This window comes from Corvus brachyrhynchos, unplaced genomic scaffold (assembly GCF_000691975.1).
Source record: "Corvus brachyrhynchos isolate BGI_N302 unplaced genomic scaffold, ASM69197v1 scaffold34, whole genome shotgun sequence".
Lineage (NCBI taxonomy): Eukaryota > Metazoa > Chordata > Aves > Passeriformes > Corvidae > Corvus > Corvus brachyrhynchos.
Window position 1 is genome coordinate 966,615 of NW_008238126.1, and position 16,092 is coordinate 982,706.

Consider the following 16,092-nt stretch of genomic DNA (forward strand, 5'->3'; position numbering starts at 1 on the left):
GATGTGGTCATCTGCTCTTTTGTGCTGGACTCTGATTTCTTTCCAATACCCTTCCATGCTGTCATATTTGCAAAATTTTTATTTAGAGGAAAACTGAAGAGGGTTCATGAGTAAACACCACAAGGCCAGATCGTGATGATTTCAAAGGAGAAAATGAAAGTCATCACTTTAGGATAAGAAGAAATGAGCAAGGAGGGGAAAAAAAGAGGGGGATTAAAAGTATCGCCCACAAAAGGCAGATTTTGAAGGTGAGCAGGAAAAGAAGATCAGAAGAAAATTAAAGGTGTATATTTGTGAATCAAATTAATGTATGAATGCATAAAACTTGCCACCCTGACATGGAGATGAATGTATATCTTTCTCTAAAGCTACAGCCAGCTCATCACTTCATCCTGAAAGGCCTTGCATTGTGCACTGATCCACAAGAAGCCCACAGTATGTGTGGGCTCTCCCTGACAAGGACAAATGTAACTCTCTGTGAATAATAGCACATGGAAAAGGAACAATTTTAGCCTAATTTTAAGCAGAGCCGTCACTGCTCCCTCCACACACCTGGCACAGCTACACAGAAGGATTTTAGCCAGCTCATCTGTCCTTGTGGTGATCCTTGGAATTCAAAACCAACACAGAGCCAGCATGGTGCAGACTAGAGGGAAAGCTGTGGTTTATGTGCAAAGGGAACAAGTTTCAGGGTAGAAGAAAATAACATTAATGCTCACACCTGCTGCAATTTCCTAAGAGTGTTCATAATACTGCCTCCCTAAAACTCACGTCTATCTCCTTTCAACAAACTCCAGCTCTCTGACACTACAATTAGAAGTCAAATTAGAAGCCCAGGCTCCATGGAAATGTTTTTGAGAAGTTTGCAGGTGGGAGGCATTTTCATTGCTCTGTCGTGTGATGTTGATGGGAATTTTCCTTTTCTTCCTTCTGGTTTTTTTCCTTCTTCGTCTGGCACTCCAGTAACTTCATTAGTTTCCTTCTTTAGTAAATTATTCCAGGTGGCAACGTATCAGCCAAAAGGCAAAAAATAGCTGTCATCCACAGAACTGCAGGGTCAAATTTTTTCCTCTTCTGAGTGACTCTGCACTGTCACTGTGCAGACTTTTCCTGGGTAAGCATGTAGAAATGCATAATTTATTTGCGTTAATTCTGGAAATCGAGGACAGAGCTACAGGCACTGAAGATGCAGGATGCAGCTGCATTTTGAGTCTCCACTCTGAGGTCTCTGCTTGCAGTAACTGTACTGGGGTGGGAATCAGAGGGAGAGGGAAAGTTAATTTTTAAATTATTCTCTATATCAGCTTGATGGCATAAATTAGAAGAGTCTTAGGGTTGTTAAACTCGCATTTCTGTAGAAAAGCCCATTGTTCACAGATGACGGTTCAAGAAAATGTATATAAAATGGCCATTACGAGTTTAAGTGGCAAATTATACCTGCAGTGGACAACATTTGTCAGCATTAAAAACTCCTCAGTCTCTCAGCTTCCTTATCTGGGAAACTGCCCTGGGCATGAGAGAGAAGGGCTGGGCTGGGGGTCAGCAGGACAGAGAAGCATAGCTGGGTGCTGCTTTTTGGCAGGAATCCTACTGGGCATCCCCCCAAGCCACAAGCAGGCTGCACATGAGCATACTCCCCGGGTATTTTTGTGGCTGTTGCTCCCCTCCCATGGGCAGGTTTCCTTCCTGCAGTCACCGAGGAGTGGGGCTGGTGCAGAGTCATCCCTGTGGGACCAGGGTGCATCAGATACACCCCTCCTCTTGGGAGATGCTCAGGTAGAGCTCACAGCCAGCTGTAACCTGAACCCTCAGCATCTGGACCATGTAGCTTTTCATGCTCACTGCACCATGGTGGTTCTCAAAAAGAGAGGGGGAGAAAATAGAAAAGAGTCCATCCCAGCATTTGTCTAGGATAGTTGAAGGGAACAATGTCCAACTCAGGTAACCCAGTTTCTGGAGAGGCTGCAGTCCTTATTTCTCCATGTTTTCAGAAATACTTTACAAATACCTTCCTGACTGATTGGAAGAAACTCTGCACTGTCCTCAAATGCCAGCTCTCATCTCCACTCAGGGACTGTCAAAGTGCCTTCATTTTCTTTATTTCTGCACTTCAGTTTTTCCAGGTGCACCTCACTGAATAATAAGGGAAGTGTTTTTACTTTTTGTTAGCAGTCAGTGGCTCTGAGTGTGCTCAGGTTAAATCTTCTCTTAGTATACCTGCAAGTCCAGAAAGTTCTCTGCTGGTATCAAGCACTTGTCTTCCACTTTTTTTTGTGAGGAAAATACCTGTAGCCAGAGGTTTTACTGAGAAATCAAAAACTCAGAACTACATGCTGTCCAGCTGCACTGGCCACCAACTGCTCATTAACATCAGCACAGAGTTACTCATTAAAATCATTGCATAAGTCATTGATGTGAGGACCTTCAGGGTCTCAGCATGTCCTTGATTCTGATCCCATTTGAAAGAGGTCATCAGCCAAGGCCCAGAGCACTCCTTTCTAGGAAGAACTCCTGGCTTCACAGGCAACGTAGGAGCTACAATAGGCCACAAATTATCACCATTTGTGTTATTTTCTTTTCAGAATTGACAAAGGCAGGGTCATCTTATTCTTAGCCTTCCAATCCACTGTCTTACAAGAAAAAACTGCCACTGTGTGTGCTCTGAGCGATGACTGTCCTTCTCATGGCTTCCTACACAATGGTGAGCACTTTGTCAGCTATAATGATGGCACTGAGAGGAAAGAAAGTCACAGATTATTCCAACATGTGCTACATCTTCTAAACATGCCAGAATACATTTTCTCAGTCCTCCTTATGCATCTTCCATCACAGTCCAGCGAGCCCTGCAATACTTAAGACTCATCATCCATCTGTTTGGAACTTTCACTGGCTTTACACTGACCAAACACCATTGATCAGCTGGGTTGACTTAGACCTTCAGTATAAAACCACAAAAATGTTGGGTTCATAGTAAACTCTCTGAAAATGCCTTATGTCACCCAAAAGTTTGCTTTATTTAGCTCTGAGGTTATAGTGGGACAGGAGAGTGCTGCACACATCTTCAGCTCTAAGAGGCATTTTTTGTGTCCAGAGCTCCTCTCAGGGTCTCTGGCTTCAGTCCACCCCCTTGAGGGGTCTCCGTTATTCCTCAGATTTTCATGGCTTTGTTTTATCCAAATTCTGTAACACCCTGGAAGATGTCAGGAGAGCTCTTCTACTGTGCATTAATTAGTGGGGTGACGGTGCGGTATTAATTAGCAGAGGGTACTTACATATACAGCCTCTATACCCTGGAGGCATGGTCTGAATTACACAGACATTCCTGCAGCAGAGTTTATATTTTCCTGTTGAATGGAAGTGTCTTTTCCTCAGAGCCAGGCTGTTTCTCAGCCGAGCACAGAGGCACACTCCGTGAGTTACAAGCTGTTAGGAATTCAGAGAGGTACCAAGCCCTGCCTCACAGTTTTTCTTCACAGAGCATTTTTAACTGCTTCTTTTCAATCAAAACTGTCAAAATGATGTTGTAGAGCCCACAGTCAATGCAAAGTGAGTGTGTGGGGTTTCTTTACTACAGTGCATTGAGCAGAAAGATCAATTTCTGTTTTGGCAGCCAGTTCAGCTCAGTGAAGCCAGGGGAAAAGTGTCATTGCTTTCAGCATGGATTGGATCAGGTGAGAGCTCTCTACATCTCATTATGCACTTCATTTCAGCAACAGGCCTAGACAGGCTTTTTATGGCTCTTTCACTTACTTTACACCACCGACTGGAGGTCAGGACACCAAAAATCTCCATTTTGATTTTTTGATGAATTGTCTGGCTATTCCCAGAATACTGATCACAAAGTCAGGGCAATATGTCTCTTCCAGAGCTATGGGGAGCTTAACTGCAAGGAATCATCTATTCTGTGTTGTACCCTTTGCCACTGAGGTTATTAGCTGGCTTGGGACAGAACCATGCTTTCTTCTCAAACAAATGATGGAAAACATCCATGAGCCTGGATCCTTGTCCTAAATCAAAATGTTAGCGTTGGTTTACCCATTATGTTTCTTCTCACTCTTCTCCCCATCTACAGTGTAAATCAGAGGGCTTGAGAGAGGCAGAAGGCACAAGACAGACAGGTGGCAGCTTTCAATAAGGTTAAGATGTGTAAAGACAAACTAAAAAGGTCAGAATTGTTTCTCTTCAAGAGAAAATAAGGAGAATATGCAACTGAGGTATATAAAATCACATTGTACAGTGAAGGTCAGAAAAGAGATTTGATGGCTAACAAGGGACCAAAAGCCAGCAGAGTGCTCTTTCCAAAGAATAGTTTATGTAATGTATATTTAGCTTGTAGAACTCATTGCCACAACAGCCTTCAGAACAGGAGATGTATCTTTACTCCTTGTTGGTTTGGAGGTGAAGGGAAGAAGGAGGTGAAGGGAAGGGAAACACAGTGTGTGTTGGTGAGCTCATCCTCTCTCCCAAACTGAAAAGGAGGAGCTGACTTCTACCTTGAAGCTAAGATTTGGTACCTCAAAGTACAGAGATAAACAGGTTCAGAGAAGATTTCAAACCACAATTTTCAAGCCTGAAGATCTCCTTTTGACAGTGCTCGTGGAGGGAAGCATAAAGAGAGGCTCAGAGCAGGACAGTCTGCCAGCATGTAGCATGTTTTAGCAAATACAAACCCAGCAAGAAAAAATGGAGCTGGCAATAACTGCACTTGGAGAAAAAACTGACCCCTTGCATGCACAGATGAAATAACTGTGAGTGTAGTTTCCCTGGATCAGTGCTTACAATAGTAGAGAGCTCCAGGCTGGCAGTGAGTGGTAACATCTTTGTGTTTGCAGCCTGTGGGCTTAATTTTCAGAGAAGATATCCTGACCTTCAGATGGACATGCCATTTGACCCAAGAAGTCTCCTAAAACCCACAGTGTTTTTATTCAAGATACTCTCTACCTCAGCTCATGGCTGGGGATATTAGATTCTTCATAGGATTCCTTTAATCAGTGAGTGACAGGGGCACTGTTGCTTCGTGACCTTAGGTTCCCATTGATGTGAAAGATAACATTAACATCCCACTGTAACAAAATTATATTCATCCTTAATGCTTCCCAGAGAGCTATTGTCAACTTCTATAGATTCTCAAGTAGTTCAACCACTTTCACTCCTGGCAATTAATTCAAAAGTATCAAGATTATTTAGGAGCTGTTAAGGTCTGTTATCTCTTACACTGGTTTTTTTCCACCAGGGAAAGGCATTTAGAAAAAACTTCAATGATAGTTCCTACTTTTTGACAGTAATTGTGATTTCCATATTAAAAAAAACTGAATTGTTGCCACTATCAGTAGCCCAAGGGTAAACCAACACAAAAGCAGAGAAGAGGCTGGGATGATATGGACATCTCAGCCTGCAGGGTTTCTGAACGTCTGTCTTCAAAGAGCAAAGGGATGTCTGGAGTTACAGATGTCTAAACTGCTGAGGATGAGCAGCAAAACCTTCATCAGTGCCTGATGGTTTCTCAGTCCCACTCCACACCTAGCATCATCCTCTCCCTCCTTCCAGTCAGAGGAGGTCCCCAAGTTTGGAGTCAGGTGAGTCCCTGGGGCAGTGGAGAGGACACAGCCCATGCTGCACACTGGAATTTCCCTGTCAGACAGTGCAAATCCATGCACTTGACTCAGAGGCCATGTCAGCACGAACGGTAAAGCCAGAATGATGTCAGTGCTGGCTTTTCAGATCTCACAGGTCACAGACACCCCTGTCCAACCCTTCTGCCTCCTGCACACACCTCAAAAAGTGGCCCAGAGCCCTCCATAGGGACTCTCATGGGATACTGTGCAGAATTAGCCAGTGACAGGTATGCTCTCATATAATTGTCTTTCCCCTTCATAATGGAGAGAGAAAGAGATTGTGCCTCTGGATAATACTTGTCATCATTTTCCCATTCCTTCTCTCACAAAGCAAATTAATATTATTGCAGAATTCTGCCGTGAAACTTTAGGAGTTCCTCTTTTGGATGCCATTGGCAAAAAAAAGAGAGGAAGAGTTTATTGAAGGACAAGAGAAAGGCAGGTAATTGCAAATAAAATCCACTGTATGGTCTTGAAAATCCCAGAGGAGAAAGAAAACCAGCCTATATATACACCTGAGCTCATAAATTACCACATGCCAGTCCCATCCACATGACTACAAAGAGAAATTTTAAAAGCTTAAATCTATAGACACGTCACCATCTGCCCAGTCATGTCTTCCCAAAACACAGCTCAGAGGAGCTGCACATCATCAGAAAAACCACAGTTCCCAATCCCGTACCACAGGTGACTGGGAAGGCACAATTCCTTAGCTTTTATTTGTGTATGTATTTTTAAATTTTACTTGAAACACTGAAACCCATAAATAAACTTGTGCAATATTATTTGCAGCCAAAGCTTTATGTTGCATTATAGGTTCTCTGATAAAGAACAATGCAAGATTGTGTGCTTACCATATTTTAAAAGGGCACACAATATATATAAATCCAAGTAATTATCAGCTGCCTCTTCTTCAGCATTTGAAATGGAGAAATCAGTAAGATAAATGCAGCACAACAAGAGTCATAAGAATTTATGGTAAGAATTATCTTTCTGTTTTTTCATGTTCAAAAACATTGTTTTGCTTTTGGTCAAAACTAGATCTATATTAGATTTTTGTATTAAAAAGGTGCACTACACCTACCATAAAATATCTATTAGTTTGAAGTAAACATGGGAACATCTGAAAAATTAGGCATTGAATCACCGGTAATTCAACTGGCCAAAAATTTTCAGTGAAATATTTCCTGACATGGAATGTCAAGAGATTAAATTATAAAGCCTTTTGAGAAAAACTCTTGGTTTAAATGGTTCAGGCTTGAAATGGAAGAAAAAAAAAAATTACAGGTCATACTGACTTCGCCTTAAAATGTAATTGAAGTAGGCAGAAAAAAAAAAGACCCCAGAAAAATTGAATTGGTAAGATGTGAAACAAAATTGTCAGTTGGTCTTAACTTCTTACTGTTTCTTCTTTCAGATGGTAACTTAAAACTGGTTTTGACTTTTCAATTTTGCCATTATGATTCAGCACAAGAATTCTCTGTGGTTCCAGAGGATAAACAAAAATCTAGGTACCTAGGCAGCCTATAAAGTTTCGTGACTATTGGACATAAACAGATTTTGAAGAGATGTTGCAAAGCAGACTGAAGAAACTGATGAAGCACAGAAGGTTATTGATGAAGAGATAATGAAATCCTGGTCCCAAAAAATTGATTTTAAATGGGAATTTAATGGCACCGGATGGAGTAAACCCAAATGCTAACTTTAGCCTAGGGAGATAGATTAGTCTTCCTGTATTTCCTCTTCAGCTGGTTGGGAACAGTAAAACCCTACATTCAATCATCCTCCACAAGAGCTTGCTGGAGCCTTTCTCTGCCCATTAACTCTAACAAATCTGGAAAAGCTGTCCTCCATCAGCACATCCCAGACCCCTGGTACCCCTCACCCATGGGTCCAGTTACAAAGGAACTTGTGCCTACTGAGTACAGGTCAGGCCCTCCCTCACAGCTAAAAATAAAGATCCCCCATAGAATTAAACCTGGAATTCCTGCAGATATCAGTTCTTTTGCACCCAGCCTGCCAGCATGCTGTCCCTATCTTTTTGCTTGAGCAGAGAAAGCTGACTGTCTCTGGGAAACTGTTTTATTGTGCTTGTGGCCCCAAATATGCCTTTTGCATGGACAGCTGACCTGGCACTGTGAACAGAGAGGACTGATGGCTGCATCTACTGTAGCAATTCCCTCTTGGTGACAGGAGCACAGCAGTAGCTTGAAGGAGTAGCTGCTGTGGCTCCTCACATCTCCAGTACATTTGATTAAGGTGTGTTTATTCAGATCTGCCTGCATGCCATGTGTCTTACTAACCCAAAAGAGGAGGGATGTTGATGCCTGGGGATAAAATCCATTGTGTTCCATAGGAGAAGACTTTGAAGGGGTCTCCAATCTGAGCACAATTTCCTTCGACCATACACTTCCTCCTAAGTGGAGGGAAGTTGTTAAGCTCTGTCTCTGCTACCCTTTCTTAGGTGAGCTCCAGGCCAGCCCTAACATCACTGAGCAATCCTTGCACTGCAGAAGCTGTGTGGCTATTAACATGACAATTCACATCAAAAATTAATAAATAACTTGTCTGTCAGGGAGTGCAGGCAGGAAGATAAAAGTGCTTTTAAATCACATTATGTCAAGCACAGATGCTGTCACAGTTTGCTGCAAAGAGACACAGACTTAACTGCACTTGCACCCTTTCCTGCCCTCAGTGAGCTTTAGGACATGATCACCCATCCTACTACGAGGCCTGGCAACCTTCAAACCTTTATGATGTTTTTCAAGCCATTTCCATGCTCCTTGGGAAAGCCCAGTCCACTTGCATAAGTATGGAATTAAAGCATGATCATAATCCCAAAATTACACATAAAAAGTGTTTTATATTGTTCATTCAAATCTTCAATTTTTGAATGAAATTGAAGAAGACAACCTTTCCCAAAGTGGGGTTTTCATCTGAAGAATAGGGTAACACAACTTCCTCTTCAGCAAATGTATATCCCAAGCCAACAAAGCATCAGGAAGAAAGATCTGTGGCATGACTGATTCTGTGTGAATGATAAGAAATTTTTCTGACAGTCCTGGATAAACAGGGAAACAACACTGAGATTTCAGACAAAGTCCATGAAGAGCCCCAACAATACCCATATGAAAGCCAAGACACCTCAGCTTTTGGCCATACTCCTTCCAGATGGTTTAAATTCATGCACATAAGCACAGTGTCACTTACACGTTGAAAAAAGGCTAACTTTGACCTTTTTTTTTTTTTAATGAAATCCAGTGAGGCAGAGCTGGTCGGTGTTGCTGCAGGAAAGGTGCAAAGGTGCAAGCTCAGTGTGTGAGTCAGAGGGTATCAGCCCTGATTTTAGTAGACCTGGACCGCCTCAGATGGGGAGGCAGTCAAGCCAAACGGAGGAGAACCTTCAGAGGCACTGCAAGGATTAGAAAATCTCAGAGCTTGGCCCCTGGTGTCCCCAGGCTCCCCAGCACGGCTGGATGTCATGGGCAGTGATCCGAGCCCCCAAGGGTCAATCAGCCTCATTCCCATGGGAGAGGTGGCCAAGCCACTCTCGAAACCTCAGAGGAAGATGTCTCAGAAACAAGTGGAAGAAATCACAGGGCAGCACTTCCCATTCCTATCCCTGAAAGGCTATTCCTAAAATGTTCCTTGCAATTCAGATGTTAATATCTTAAAACACATGAATGCTACCTATTGTAAGTCTGAAGAGCCTCCTTACCAGGCAGATCCTGAGTGCCTGACCTTCCCAGTGCCTTGCAGCAGAGAGTTCCATGGTTTAATTATCTCCTGTGTGAAAAGAGTTTTATTGGATCAGTCTGGAAATTGCTGCACTTCAATTTACTTGATTTTTTTCAGCCACTGCTGTTACACTAGACGACATTTAATATGTCTTTATCTTACTGTCCTTCATTGGTTTCCTTTCTAAGGTGAACAGTCCCAGCATAACCTTTTTCATGAAAAACATTTTCCCAAATAATGCCCCAAATAATTTTCTTTGCCCTTCTATGAATGTCTTCGAATTTTCTTTAAGACAGAGCAGCTATTACTGTACATACATTTTAAGTAAAACTTCATATTATTTTTCTTACTATTCTCTTTCTATTCCTCATCCATTATGTAACATTTTCTTTGTGTTTCTGGGCTTCAGCAGCATACTGAGCACGTGGGGTACAAGCTCCCATCTATAACCATCCATCCTGATTTAAAAAAAAAAGAAAGAAAGCGAAAAAAAAGCATCTGTGTTATCATGGTATTAAAATGGTGTGGCAGTGCAGGCGGTCCCAGCCATGCTGTCTCCTGAGGAGAACACAGACAACCAGCTGTGGTGGTCAGCAACCCAAGTTTAGCATGTAACTTCCAGTCATGGTGAGAACCCATGATTCCCTTGTTTTGTCTTTTGCATGTTTTCCGCTGATTGGTTAATATTTTCCCCTCCTTGTTTCATGTATGAAGTTATGTATATTCATTTCCCTTCTTTAATATGTATCAGTTCTAGAAAGTTCTTCCTTCCTCGACGCCCCATTGGATCCTTCCCCAAGTCCCTCCTATGTGTTGTTCCCATTGGTTCCCTTCCTGTCAATCCCACCTGCTTGTCTCTATCCCATTGGCTGAGATCCCTTTCCCCACCTATTCTGTACCCAGTATAAGATCCCTGGACCATCCTACCAATTGGCCTCTTCGTCCCTGTCTTTTCACTGGAATAAACCTGTGTGGAACACAAACGGAGAGTCCCCTCTCTTTACTTCTTTGTCTTCACCTGCGTGCCTGCTAAACAGGGACAGAAGGATACAGCCCCTTTTGGGTGAGGAGCTCTGTTAGAGTGTGGATACTGCAACACACGTATCAAACAAGGAGGCCTGTGGAAAGAAATAGATATGGACAGATTCTTGATAGATGTTTCAGAGAGATGTTTATTTCTCCACCCACATCGCCGGGATCTGCCGAGGAACTGAGGCAATCACGGGACCCGAGGATCCTTGCCCGCGCAGGGGAACACAAAACAACCAATGGGGAACGAGGCTGACCAGGTGCAGGGAAACCCCGTGCCTCCCCCCCAGGGCCCCTCTCCCAGGACCACATGGCAGGAGGAGGGCCCCAACATTTCACCCGTTTATTTTTAACAAAAAGAGATTTAAAACTTAATATTGAAAACAACTCAATAAGCATAACAAGAACAGTTTCAAAACAAAACAAGCCACCCTCCTGAGTTTTTAAATGTCCAAACAGATTTTCTGGAGCATCTTAAGGCTGACAGAAGGGAGATGGGAGTCTCCAAGCATGCTTTGTGGGGAAACTGAGGCAGTGGGATGGGGTAAACTTAAAAGGGTTCATATAGAGTATATGGTAAGAGAGGAAGGTAGGTTGTGGGTAGGGAAGTTGCTGGGATGGATATTGTTTATAATTTTGTGCATAACAGCTGCCTTTGACTGGATTACCTCCAGGCCCAGTAACATTTGCTGCTTGTAACCCCTTCTTTCCTTGCACTATATCAAATTGTACAACTTCCCCATCTCCTACACTTTGCAGGTAATTTTTAGGGTTATTCCTTTTAATGGCAGTTCTATGGAAAAAATGTGGGTAGGGAAGTTGCTGGGATGGATATTGTTTATAATTTTGTGCATAACAGCTGCCTTTGACTGGATTACCTCCAGGCCCAGTAACATTTGCTGCTTGTAACCCCTTCTTTCCTTGCACTATATCAAATTGTACAACTTCCCCATCTCCTACACTTTGCAGGTAATTTTTAGGGTTACTCCTTTTAATGGCAGTTCTATGGAAGAATAAATCTTCCCCTGTATCATCTCGTGTTATAAATCCATAGTTGTTTTTTACATTGTACCATTTCACAGTTCCTGTGATTTCTGTTGCTACAACTTCTCCTATCACGTGCTTATGTGTTTGTCGTGGGTGCTGGTCCTGCGTGGCCGCTGCCTTGCCGACTCCAATGTCTCAGTCAGGCCCCCGCGTTGCGGCTGCTCCGTGCCCTCCGAGGGGCGCTGCTCCGGCGCGTGTCTGGGCTCTGCAGGGCCCCATGTTGCCATCGCCGCTGGCTCCGTGGCCTGTGAGTGGTTCCGCTCCGCAAACTCCACGCTGCTTTGAGTGCGGCCCTGTTTCGGCTCGGTGCTGCGCAGCGCGGCTTCTCATGTCGCTGTGGAAACCGCCGCTTCTCCCTCTGCAGGGCTCTCCGAGCCAGTCGCTCCGAGCGGCCTCCCCCGCCAACGCCCGGTTCCCGATAAGGCGTGCACTCCCAAGGGGGCCGGGCACATCCAGCACAGGCACCTCCGCCGGCACGGCTGCAGTCACACGCCCCTGGGATGGCTGCCGCGTGGTCTCGGCCATGGGCTTACGGCCATCCTCTGCTTTAAGGGTAATGGGACCATACAAATGCTCCTGAAGAGCTTCACTGATTACAGGGGATGCACAGAGAGCTTCTATCACTAGTGCATGTTTTGTTTGATCCCTTATCTCATCCCCGATCTCGTACCAAAAACACCTGTGATTAATTCCAGTAGTTCCAGGAGGATTAATATCAAAAAGTAAGTATCGAGAAATATAAAAGAAATTTTTGAAAAGCCAGTTAAAAAAATGTTCTAGATCTCCTGGAACAAATACTTTCTTGTTTTGTTGTTCAAGGATTCTTTTAACTTCTAGATACATTTCTTTCTGTGGTTCAGAGAGCCGCATTTCCCACAATTCTTCCATAGTCCAGAGAGAATATCCAAACCAAGGCGAGAAGAGAGAGATCTAGAGTGGGTTTTACTCATTAATTTTCTGTCCTTAGGGATCAGTGTCTTGTCCACATTCTCTACCATATGTTACAGCGCGGATACTGCAACACGCGTATCAAGCAAGGAGGCCTGTGGAAAAGAAATATATATGGACCAATTCTTGATAGATGTTTGAGAGAGATGTTTATTTCTCCAGCCGCCTGGCCGGGATCTGCCGAGGAACTGAAGCAATCATGGGACCCAAGGGTCCTTGCCCGCGCAGGGGAACACAAAACAACCAGTGGGGAACAAGGCTGACCAGGGGGTAGGGAAACCCCGTGCCTCCCCCCCAGGGCCCCTCTCCCAGGACCACATGGCAGGGGGGAAGGCCCCAACAGAGCTCCATCCCATTTTCATTGTGTGTTGGGCACTGAGTGCCGCCTTCCAGAGGGCTTTCAGCGTTTACCTCTGGGCTTCTTTGTGTCTGCACACGAGGTATAAAACCCCCTTCTGCCAGCTCCCAGTGGCTGCAAAACCCCTCCACAATGGTCCCTTGTGATACCAATAATTGGACCAAATCTTTCAGCAGTTCTAAAGTGCAGTTTGCCAATCTGGGTAGTTTGTTTCCGTAGCCCATCACTGTCGAAGTGTGTAAAACCCTTCCAGGTGTGGAACAGGCTAAAGGGAAGACATACGGAAGAAAGGAAGGCTGATTACTGCAAGGGATGCCTTATAAAGACATCCCTTTCCCATCATAGTTAGTTTCAGGCATCGGTGGTGTGGTCAGGTACATCTGCAGGCACTCAGGTCAGTAAGTGGAGCTGCCCCACTGAACAGCCGCAACACAAATTAAAATAAATTCCCACAAGATAATTTAAAAACTAAAGAATTTACTATATTTATTGTTCCAGTCCCATCTGTTCATCCCACAGTGCTGTGTTTGCCCCAGTTCTGTTTTACTCTTCATAATGAGAGCCAAGGAGCCAAGAGTGAGGCTGCTCAAGAAAACCAGGAACTGAATTTAGAATCCTGCCCATGGCTGGAGAAATTGAGTCTGGAGCCCACAGCTCTGTGTTCTGGGCACTTACCCCTTCCAGGTGGCACTGATATATTTATACGAAGACATGAATGAAACAAAGGCGTGATCTGAACTAGGAGAGTATGAGACAAAAGGAAAAATGTAGGATGGATATTTTTGTACAAGTCCAAACAGTATCCTTCAGGGAGGAGTAGTAAGAGACTTTCCTAGGAAAGCATCTCCTCTAGAACTAGTTTGACTCTCAGCTAGCTGATCTATGAGAACAAAGTTATTTATGGTTCAGTCATAAGTGAGGTTGAAATCCGTATCTGCTGCCAGCTTCTTGCGTAAGCTGAGCACCAACAGTGTCACTGTGTTCCACAAGCTTTTGTGCTTTTGCTTTAAATTACCTCCATTCCTGGGGTAACAATCGTCAAGAACAGTACTTTAAGTGGCACATTCCTTCAAGCCAGGAGAAAGGCAGGGTGCAGAAATGGGGGGGAGTTTGGGTGAATATCACCACTGTCAGCAGCTCAGGGGAGGGACCCCAGCTTTGTAGCTGGGTGAAGCCCAGAGGGGTGGTGGCAGTGGGGAGAGGAACAGGCACAGGTCCTGATGTCATCCTTCTGCCTGTGCAGCTCAAGCCATAGCAGACAGGAAAGGGGATGTTGGTCTGTCAGATGTCTTGCTGGCCAACCTTTGGCAGGATTCCCTGTTTCCCCCCCATCCCCTCATATTCTTTCCTCAAACAGCTTGTATCTGCAAATAGTAATCTCTTGACAGCTGATAATGAGCTGGGCTGGAGCTTTGCGACGATGACAAGATAGAAAGAGGTGAAATAGGAAGATCTATGCATTTCAAGTGCTGTAAAAGGTGCTCTGCACTCACACAAAGCCATGTTCCAAATCCCCAGACAGAGGACACGGACCAGAGGAGGAGGCTTGCTCCGCTGAGGAGGGAGAGTCAAAGTTCAGCAAGTCACTTGGGAGTGAAAATAGACAAAGAGATTAACTTGTACCATATTTTCTATTTTCTGTCAGTACTGAAGGGTGAAGGGGAATCCATTGCATCCTCCTTTGGATGCCCTCATAGAGGAAATGCAGTGGCCCAAATGTCCCAGTGCTGAGCCATGTTGTCCTGGGTTGCAGTGTATTCCATTACCATGCTCATGAGCTGTTGAAATCAGGTGGGGCAGTGTTTCCTTGCCTCCTCCCCCCAGACTATCTTGCTGTTAATGGCCCATCATTGTCCTGCTGCATGACTCAGAGATAACTCCCTCTGGACTATCTTCTGTTAATGAGCCTAATCAACACTTTGCCTCATGACTCATTACCCCATTGTGAGATGCTCCACCCAGAGGGAGGAACCAAGCATCCCATCGTGGATATAATCTGAGACTCTGAACACCAGAGACAACCCTTTCACTGGATTTCTAGAGGACAGGAGCTACACAGCCACCACTGGACCTTCTGAGGAAGAGCAGACCCTTTTTCTACAGGATCACCACTTCAGAGGACTGCAGCCACCATTCTACCAGACTGCTCCCACAACACTGCCTAACAGGGACTCAGGTTGTATCTTGACTCTGTCAGTTTGAAACAGTGATTTCTTTTAGTTTCTTTTTTTCTTTTCTTTAATTTCCCCTTAAATTGTTATTCTGACTTGGTGCCTCCCCCTGGTTTGTTTTCAAACTAGTACACGTGTGCAATCCCTGCCTCCAATGCTAGGATTCAGCCAGTGGCCTGAGGAAGGTGTGGATGGGATTTTTGAGGTATTTTTGCATCCTCACCCCTTCAGACTATTTTTACTGTGTCCAGGTTGTCTCTCAGGGACAAAACTGGAACTGGCACCTGCAACCAGCAGGTATCAGTGTATATGCTCTACCTTTGGAAGGCAGGCTGGATGACACCAGAAGCTGTGGTCAATTTTGGCTTTCCCTTGCAGGCCCTGGCTGAATTCAGACACCACAAGACCTACCATCTCTGTCCTTGCTTTTCTGGGGCAGCCTCAGGGTTTAAGTTCCCTGTCTGTGCACCACTAAGGAATTCTCTGCGATCTCATTTTGTTCCAGAGTTTAGGAACAATATTACAGAACATGTAATAGTCCTGTGTATGTTGCACTGGGAAGGTGGCGTTTCCTACTCTTCCTCACTGAAGCTACAGCCTTTCTGAGGAACTTGCTGTGCAGAGGGAAGAGATTGGGATGTTGGGACTACAGACTTTACATCCGAATATTTTTGTCATGTAACCTGAGGAGGACCATGTTCTCTGTGGACTTTCCCCCCAACCCCTCTTCCATCTCATCATTCCCCATGTAGGGTCCTTTTAGGAAGGATGCCAGAGCATTTTATCTACCCTGAGTCAGTTCTGTGATACTTTCACAGGGGCATTTGAAAAGGGGTGCAAGACACCAGGTCACCACTTCTCCATGTCTGGTATGAAGTTCTGGATCTACCTGTGCTATGGAAAATGTGCACCCTTGTGGGATCTCCTAAATGCAGCTCAGAATTATGCTCTCCATACTTCCACTGCTTCACTACTCACAGGTATGTCAGCCAAAGCATCTCAAAGGTAGCTGTGGGGCTTTGCCTGCAGGGAAACTAACCCTAAACCCATCCTGGAGGCCACTTCTGCACAGCACTGTGGACCTGCCGTTGTTACAGGGCCAGATGAATCTCACACCCAGGTATTCCCATTTCTAGGAGCATAAACTTACACTAAAAGCTGAAGAAAAATCTCAGAGCCTGGAGTA